The following is a 9749-nucleotide window of genomic DNA, read 5'->3' on the forward strand; positions in this document are numbered from 1 at the left end:
TAATATAAATATTCAATAAATTATTTAATCATTATTATAATTATGCAATACATTATGTATTGTGTAATAATTGCATTTTAATAAATAAATAAATGTATTATTTACATTATTTTATTTTACTTTATTTTATTTAGTTGACAAAGAGAGGGAGAACGCAAGCAAAGGGAGTTGCAGGCAGAGGGAGAGGGAGAAGTAGGCTCCCAGCTGAGCAGAAAGTTCAACCTGGGGTTCCATCCCACGACCCTGGGATCACCACCTGAGTCGAAGGCAGATGCTTCACTGACTGAGCCATCCAGATGCCCTAGGCTTTGTATTCTTCGCTTCTAAATATTGATGCTGCTTCATCTCTGGAGTTAGTAAATTGATGTTGAGAATTCATATCAAAGAATTGAGAGTAGCTCTTAAACAGAAACATGTAATTTAGGGGAAAAAAAGAACAGAAGGAAAAGAAAGGCCAAAAGTCAAAAGCACATTAATATAAAATTTAATTAGATAAATTAAGCTGATATTCCTGAAGGGGGCTAATAAAAGGGCTGCAAAGGGCTTATAGGATTAGGAAAATTGTCCACTCCAGGTCATTTCATAATTTTAAACTATTCCTTATTAATAAATATACTTAGTTCCAGAAACACAACCACATAAGGACATTTCCAACAAGTTTCCTCTAACAGCATTTACAAATTAGACGTTCAAACAATGTACTTCGTAACATGTTGCATCTGTATCTTAAAGTATAAACACTTTCTGTGACACATTTTCTAACAATTAAAATTAATATATATATATACATATTATATATATATATATCTTACCCTAAATGGAAAAAATATATATATATATATAGAAACTTTATCCCTAAATGAAACCTTTCTTTGTTTATTAGCTGAAATAGGTAAATTAGCAACAACAACAACAACAAACAGCTAATTTACCTTTTAATTCATTGCTATTTTCTAAAAATTCCTATTTTATTTTTTCTCGTCTGTCATAATAACTTTCTAAATCTCCTGCCTTATTCAATGTTTTTCTTTTAGTGGAAATCTCTATTTCATATTTATTTTCTCTTCCTCCACTCTTTGCTCTAATAATTCAATGTATTATTAGATTTTCTGTTTTTCTCTTTATCCAGATATATCTTTTCTTTCTTTCTTTCTTTTTTAAATAATTTGATTTGCTGGCATTTTACATCAGTACATGCTTTCTTTTTTTTCTTTTTTTTTTTTTTAAGTTTCAGGGGTTGAATTTAATGACTCATCAATTGCATAAAATACATAGTTCTCATTACATCAAATGCCTCCTTAAAGCCCATCACCCAGTTACCCCCACCCCTCCACTGACCTCCCCTCCAGCAAAACCTGTTTGTGTTCTAGAGTTCAGCATCTCTTATGGTTTGCTTCCTTCTCTATTTTAATCTTATTTTATTTTTCCTTCTCTTTCCCTATGTTTATCAGTTTTGTTTCTTTTTTTTTTTTTATAAATTTATTTTTTATTTTCAGCATAACAGTATTCATTATTTTTCACCACACCCAGTGCTCCATGCAATTCGTGCCCTTTATATTACCCACCACCTAGTACCCCAACCTCTCACCCCCCACCCCTTCAAAACCCTCAGATTGTTTTTCAGAGTCCATAGTCTCTCATGGTTCACCTCCCCTTCCAATTTCCCCCAACTCCCTTCTCCTCTCTAACTCCCCATGTCCTCCATGCTATTTGTTATGCTCCACAAATAAGTGAAACCATATGATAATTGACTCTCTCTGCTTGACTTATTTCACTCAGCATAATAATCTCTTCCAGTCCCGTCCATGTTGCTACAAAAGTTGGGTATTGGTCCTTTCTTTTTTTTTTTTTTTTTTTTTTATAAACATATATTTTTATCCCCAGGGGTACAGGTCTGTGAATCACCAGGTTTACACACTTCACAGCACTCACCAAAGCACATACCCTCCCCAATGTCCATAATCCCACCCCCTTCTCCCAAACCCCCTCCCCCCAGCAACCCTCAGTTTGTTTTGTGAGATTAAGAGTCACTTATGGTTTGTCTCCCTCCCAATCCCATCTTGTTTCATTTATTCTTCTCCTACCCACTTAAGCCTCCATGTTGCATCACCACTTCCTCATATCAGGGAGATCATATGATAGTTGTCTTTCTCTGCTTGATTTATTTCGCTAAGCATGATACGCTCTAGTTCCATCCATGTTGTCGCAAATGGCAAGATTTCATTTCTTTTGATGGCTGCATAGTATTCCATTGTGTATATATACCACATCTTCTTGATCCATTCATCTGTGGATGGACATCTAGGTTCTTTCCATAGTTTGGCTATTGTGGACATTGCTGCTATAAACATTCGGGTGCATGTGCCCCTTTGGATCACTACATTTGTATCTTTAGGGTAAATACCCAATAGTGCAATTGCTGGGTCATAGGGCAGTTCTATTTTCAACATTCTGAGGAACCTCCATGTTGTTTTCCAGAGTGGCTGCACCAGCTTGCATTCCCACCAACAGTGTAGGAGGGTTCCCCTTTCTCCACATCCTCGCCAGCATCTGTCATTTCCTGACTTGTTGATTTTAGCCATTCTGACTGGTGTGAGGTGATATCTCATTGTGGTTTTGATTTGTATTTCCCTGATGCCGAGTGATATGGAGCACTTTTTCATGTGTCTGTTGGCCATCTGGATGTCTTCTTTGCAGAAATGTCTGTTCATGTCCTCTGCCCATTTCTTGATTGCATTATTTGTTCTTTGGGTGTTGAGTTTGCTAAGTTCTTTATAGATTCTGGACACTAGTCCTTTATCTGATATGTCGTTTGCAAATATCTTCTCCCATTCTGTCAGTTGTCTTTTGATTTTGTTAACTGTTTCCTTTGCTGTGCAAAAGCTTTTGATCTTGATGAAATCCCAATAGTTCATTTTTTCCCTTGCTTCCCTTGCCTTTTGTGTTGTTCCTAGGAAGATGTTGCTGCGGCAGAGGTCGAAGAGGTTGCTGCCTGTGTTCTCCTCAAGGATTTTGATGGATTCCTTTCGCACATTGAGGTCCTTCATCCATTTTGAGTCTATTTTTGTGTGTGGTGTAAGGAAATGGTCCAATTTCATTTTTCTGCATGTGGCTGTCCAATTTTCCCAGCACCATTTATTGAAGAGGCTGTCTTTTTTCCATTGGACATTCTTTCCTGCTTTGTCGAAGATGAGTTGACCATAGATTTGAGGGTCTATTTCTGGGCTCTCTATTCTGTTCCATTGATCTATGTGTCTGTTTTTGTGCCAGTACCATGCTGTCTTGATGATGACAGCTTTGTAATAGAGCTTGAAGTCCGGAATTGTGATGCCACCAACGTTGGCTTTCTTTTTCAATATCCCTTTGGCTATTCGAGGTCTTTTCTGGTTCCATATAAATTTTAGCATTATTTGTTCCATTTCTTTGAAAAAGATGGATGGTACTTTGATAGGAATTGCATTAAATGTGTAGATTGCTTTAGGTAGCATAGACATTTTCACAATATTTATTCTTCCAATCCAGGAGCATGGAACATTTTTCCATTTCTTTGTGTCTTCCTCAATTTCTTTCATGAGTACTTTATAGTTTTCTGAGTATAGATTCTGTGTCTCTTTGGTTAGGTTTATTCCTAGGTATCTTATGGTTTTGGATGCAATGGTAAATGGGATTGACTCCTTAATATCTCTTTCTTCTGTCTTGCTGTTGGTGTAGAGAAATGCAACTGATTTCTGTGCATTGATTTTATATCCTGACACTTTACTGAATTCCTGTATAAGTTCTAGCAGTTTTGGAGTGGAGTCTTTTGGGTTTTCCACATATAGTATCATATCATCTGCGAAGAGTGATAATTTGACTTCTTCTTTGCCGATTTGGATGCCTTTAATTTCCTTTTGTTGTCTGATTGCTGAGGCTAGGACCTCTAGTACTATGTTGAATAGCAGTGGTGATAATGGACATCCCTGCCGTGTTCCTGACCTTAGTGGAAAAGCTTTCAGTTTTTCTCCATTGAGAATGATATTTGCGGTGGGTTTTTCATAGATGGTTTTGATGATATTGAGGTATGTGCCCTCTATCCCTACACTTTGAAGAGTTTTGATCAGGAAGGGATGTTGTACTTTGTCAAATGCTTTTTCAGCATCTATTGAAAGTATCATATGGTTCTTGTTCTTTCTTTTATTGATGTGTTGTATCACATTGACTGATTTGCGGATGTTGAACCAACCTTGCAGCCCTGGAATAAATCCCACTTGGTCGTGGTGAATAATCTTTTTAATGTACTGTTGAATCCTATTGGCTAGTATTTTGTTGAGTATTTTCGCATCTGTGTTCATCAAGGATATCGGTCTATAGCTCTCTTTTTTGGTGGGATCCTTGTCTGGTTTTGGGATCAAGGTGATGCTGGCCTCATAAAATGAGTTTGGAAGTTTTCCTTCCATTTCTATTTTTTGGAACAGTTTCAAGAGAATAGGAATTAGTTCTTCTTTAAATGTTTGGTAGAATTCCCCCGGGAAGCCATCTGGCCCTGGGCTTTTGTTTGTTTGGAGATTTTTAATGACTGTTTCAATCTCCTTACTGGTTATGGGTCTGTTCAGGCTTTCTATTTCTTCCTGGTTCAGTTGTGGTAGTTTATATGTTTCTAGGAATGCATCCATTTCTTCCAGATTGTCAAATTTATTGCCGTAGAGTTGCTCATAGTATGTTCTTATAATAGTTTGTATTTCTTTGGTGTTAGTTGTGATCTCTCCTCTTTCATTCATGATTTTATTTATTTGGGTCCTTTCTCTTTTCTTTTTGATAAGTCGGGCCAGGGGTTTATCAATTTTATTAATTCTTTCAAAGAACCAGCTCCTACTTTCGTTGATTTTTTCTATTGTTTTTTTTGGTTTCTATTTCATTGATTTCTGCTCTGATCTTTATGAGTTCTCTTCTCCTGCTGGGCTTAGGGTTTCTCTCTTGTTCTTTCTCCAGCTCCTTTAGGTGTAGGGTTAGGTTGTGTACCTGAGACCTTTCTTGTTTCTTGAGAAAGGCTTGTACAGCTATATATTTTCCTCTCAGGACTGCCTTTATTGTGTCCCACAGATTTTGAACCGTTGTATTTTCATTATCATTTGTTTCCATGATTTTTTTCAATACTTCTTTAATTTCCCGGTTGACCCATTCATTCTTTAGAAGGATACTGTTTAGTCTCCATGTATTTGGGTTCTTTCCAAACTTCCTTTTGTGGTTGAGTTCTAGCTTTAGAGCATTGTGGTCTGAAAATATGCAGGGAATGATCCCAATCTTTTGATACCGGTTGAGTCCTGATTTAGGACCAAGGATGTGATCTATTCTGGAGAATGTTCCATGTGCACTCGAGAAGAATGTGTATTCTGTTGCTTTGGGATGAAATATTCTGAATATATCTGTGATGTCCATCTGGTCCAGTGTGTCGTTTAAGGCCTTTATTTCCTTGCTGATCTTTTGCTTGGATGACCTGTCCATTTCAGTGAGGGGAGTGTTAAAGTCCCCTACTATTATTGTATTGTTGTTGATGTGTTTCTTTGATTTTGTTATTAATTGGTTTATATAGTTGGCTGCTCCCACGTTGGGGGCATAGATATTTAAAATTGTTAAATCTTCTTGTTGGACAGACCCTTTGAGTATGATATAGTGTCCTTCCTCATCTCTTATTATAGTCTTTGGCTTAAAATCTAATTGATCTGATATAAGGATTGCCACTCCTGCTTTCTTCTGATGTCCATTAGCATGGTAAATTCTTTTCCACCCCCTCACTTTAAATTTGGAGGTGTCTTCGGGCTTAAAATGAGTTTCTTGGAGGCAACATATAGATGGGTTTTGTTTTTTTATCCATTCTGATACCCTGTGTCTTTTGACAGGGGCATTTAGCCCATTCACATTCAGGGTAACTATTGAGAGATATGAATTTAGTGCCATTGTATTGCCTGTAAGGTGACTGTTACTGTATATGGTCTCTGTTCCTTTCTGATCTACCACTTGTAGGCTCTCTCTTTGCTTAGAGGACCCCTTTCAATATTTCCTGTAGAGCTGGTTTGGTATTTGCAAATTCTTTCAGTTGTTGTTCGTCCTGGAAGCTTTTAATCTCTCCTTCTATTTTCAATGATAGCCTAGCTGGATATAGTATTCTGGGCTGCATGTTTTTCTCGTTTAGTGCTCTAAAAATATCATGCCAGCTCTTTCTGGCCTGCCAGGTCTCTGTGGATAAGTCAGCTGCCAATCTAATATTTTTACCATTGTATGTTACAGACTTCTTTTCCCGGGCTGCTTTCAGGATTTTCTCTTTGTCACTGAGACTTGTAAATTTTACTATTAGGTGACGGGGTGTGGGCCTATTCTTATTGATTTTGAGGGGCGTTCTCTGAACCTCCTGAATTTTGATGCTCGTTCCCTTTGCCATATTGGGGAAATTCTCCCCAATAATTCTCTCCAGTATACCTTCTGCTCCCCTCTCTCTTTCTTCTTCTTCTGGAATCCCAATTATTCTAATGTTGTTTCGTCTTATGGTGTCACTTAATTCTCGAATTCTCCCCTCGTGGTCCAGTAGCTGTTTGTCCCTCTTTTGCTCAGCTTCTTTATTCTCTGTCATTTGGTCTTCTATATCACTAATTCTTTCTTCTGCCTCATTTATCCTAGCAGTGAGAGCCTCCATTTTTGATTGCACCTCATTAATAGCTTTTTTGATTTCAACTTGGTTAGATTTTAGTTCTTTTATTTCTCCAGAAAGGGCTTTTATATCTCTCGAGAGGGTTTCTCTAATATCTTCCATGCCTTTTTCGAGCCCGGCTAGAACCTTGAGAATTGTCATTCTGAACTCTAGATCTGACATATTACCGATGTCTGTATTGATTAGGTCCCTAGCCTTTGGTACTGCCTCTTGTTCTTTTTTTTGTGTTGAATTTTTACGTCTTGTCATTTTGGCCAGATAAGAGTAAATGAAGGGGCAAGTAAAATACTAAAAGGGTGGCAACAACCCCAGGAAAATATGCTTTAACTAAATTAGAAGAGATCCAAAATCGTGAGTGGGGAGAAAGGGGATAAAAAGAGGTTCAAAAAGGAAGAAAGAAAAAAAAAGAAAAGAAAAAAAAATTTTTTTTAAAAAAGAAAACACCTGAGAAAAATGTAAAAAAGAAAAAATATATATATTAGATAAACTAGTAAAAAATCGTTAAAAAAGAAAAAGGTAACAGTTAAAAAAAAAAAATTTTACCCGAAGGCGAGAAGAAAAAGAAAAAAAGAAAAAAAAAATGAAAAAGAAAAAATTAAATTAACTGCAAGACTAAAAAAAAATCACAGAAAAAAAAGCCATGTGTTCCGTGCTTGGCTTTCTCCTCCTCTGGAATTCTGCTGCTCTCCTTGGTATTGAAACCGCACTCCTTGGTAGGTGAACTTGGTCTCAGCTGGATTTCTTGTTGATCTTCTGGGGGAGGGGCCTGTTGTAGTGATTCTCAAGTGTCTTTGCCCCAGGCGGAATTACACCGCCCTTACCCGGGGCCGGGGTGAGTAATCCGCTCGGGTTTGCTTTCAGGAGCTTTTGTTCCCTGAGCGCTTTCCGTAGAGTTCCGGAGGACGGGAATACAAATGGCGGCCTCCTGGTCTCCGGCCCGGAGGAGCCGAGAGCCCAGGGCCGCACTCCTCAGTGCGCCCTCAGAGAACAGTGCCCAGTTACTCCCGTCTGCCTGACCTCCGGCCTCGCTCTGAGCTCACCGAGCCTGCGACCGGTTCAAGGTCACCCCGAGCTGTGAGCTCACTGTCGGCTCTGTCTCTGTAGCCGGCTTTCCCGTTCCAATACCCGCAAGCTCTGCGACACTCAGACACCCCCGATCCTTCTGTGACCCTGCGGGACCTGAGGCCATGCTGACCCCGCGTGGGCTTCGCCCCGGTTTGGCCTCTGGAGCGATGTCCCTCAGCGGAACAGACTTTTAAAAGTCCTGATTTTGTGCGCGGTTGCTCCGCTGCTTGCCGGGAGCCGGCCCCTCCCCCCGAGGTCTATCTTACCGTCGCTTTGGATTCACTTCTCCGCCGGTCCTACCTTTCAGAAAGTGGTTGTTTTTCTGTTTCCAGAATTGCTGTTCTTCTCTTCGATCTGCCGATGGATTTGCAGGTGTTTGCAATCTTTAGATAAGCTATCTAGCTGATCTCCGGCTAGCTGAAGCAGTCTCAGCTTGCTACTTCTCCGCCATCTTCAACACTAACACCAAGATCAATGATGTTTCATGAAATATTTGTTATAATTCTCAAGGAGATAGGGAGTTTGTGCAAAAATGCAAATCACTTTGCGACTAAACACATTGTTTATTTCAACTAGTTTTAAGAAAATATGCTAAGACTCTCTCAAAAAAGGAAGCAATGATTTAGGTTTTCCTTCAAACTCCCTATCTAATCCTGAACCAACAGCACATAGTTCAAAGAGCAACTAATTTGAGCAGCTCCAATTTACACGTTTCCTAACAATGCTTAATTTAGTGGAATTTCTGTCCAATTATGTTAATTTGATGTAGTGAAAGACAAACATTCAAAAAGATCATCCTTAATTTATATAGATTGCCAAACTCTGCATTTTCTGAATGACGCCCAGGAACGTATTTTCAAAAACAAACAAACAATGCCAGAACCACTATTAGGTCATCTCTAGGCAGAAAGTGACTCAGAGGCTACATTACTCTCTCCCTGAAAGTATACTGTAGGCACTGAAACTACTACCCTGAGTCTGTGCTATCAAATTCCTTAAGTTAGAAAGTTTTAAAACCCATCTGTGTGGGAGTATTTCATTTACAGATAGAGATTTGGTTGTTTATACATTTTCATACTTGATTTTTAGGGTGTAATAACTATGTTTTAAAATTCATGGTGGTTTTGAATACTGTTGGATAATTGTGCTAAAATGGTATATCCATTCCTTCTAGGAAACAGAAATTATAGAAAGGTAGTGCTTTTCAGATCTGACGTCTTTGAGTCATTGCAGTTTCAGTATAAATGCAATAGGAAAAGTGACATTCATGTTTATGATATTTTCTATAAATAAATTAGAATGTACTGGAGGCCTGATATAAAGTGGGATGCCTAAACTTCAGTAAGATCTTGTTTTCAATTCAAAATAAATTTTATTTTTTATTTTTTTTATAATGTTCCTCAATTTCAGATAAGCACCCCTCTAAGGTCCACTCCATCTTTTTTGAGATTTTATTTATTTTATTTGACAGACTGAGATCACAAGTAGGCAGAGAGGCAGGCAGAGAGAGAGGGAAGAGGAAGCAGGCTCCCTGCTAGGCAGAGAGTCCGATGCGGCGCTCGATCCCAGGACCCTGGGATCATGACCTGAGCCAAAGGCAGAGGCTTTAACCCACTGAGCCACCCAGGCGCCCCCAAAATAAATTTTAAATTGAATTATGCACGTCTAAGTTCAGAGACAATAAACATCAACCAACACAATTAATAAGTTCTATTTCTTGAAATTTTGGGAACATTGATAGTCTCATCTCCTGGAAGAACAACAGCTAAAATTTTTGGTCATGGATTCTTGCTAAAATATCACTTTCCCAAAGAAAATTAATGTTATGAATTTTCATTGATTGTTATTGATCATGAAGAATATAACAACCACGATAAAAAGAGTAGGAAAAACATGATATCTCATCTGTAAGGGCATGTGGAAAGTAGGAAATGCTAATAAAAATAACTACCATTATTTCCTAAGTTAACATAATATAACGGAACACAAATATTTCATAACA

Source organism: Mustela nivalis, assembly GCF_964662115.1.
Source record: "Mustela nivalis genome assembly, contig: HAP1_SCAFFOLD_441, whole genome shotgun sequence".
In the NCBI taxonomy this organism is placed as follows: Eukaryota; Metazoa; Chordata; class Mammalia; order Carnivora; family Mustelidae; genus Mustela; species Mustela nivalis.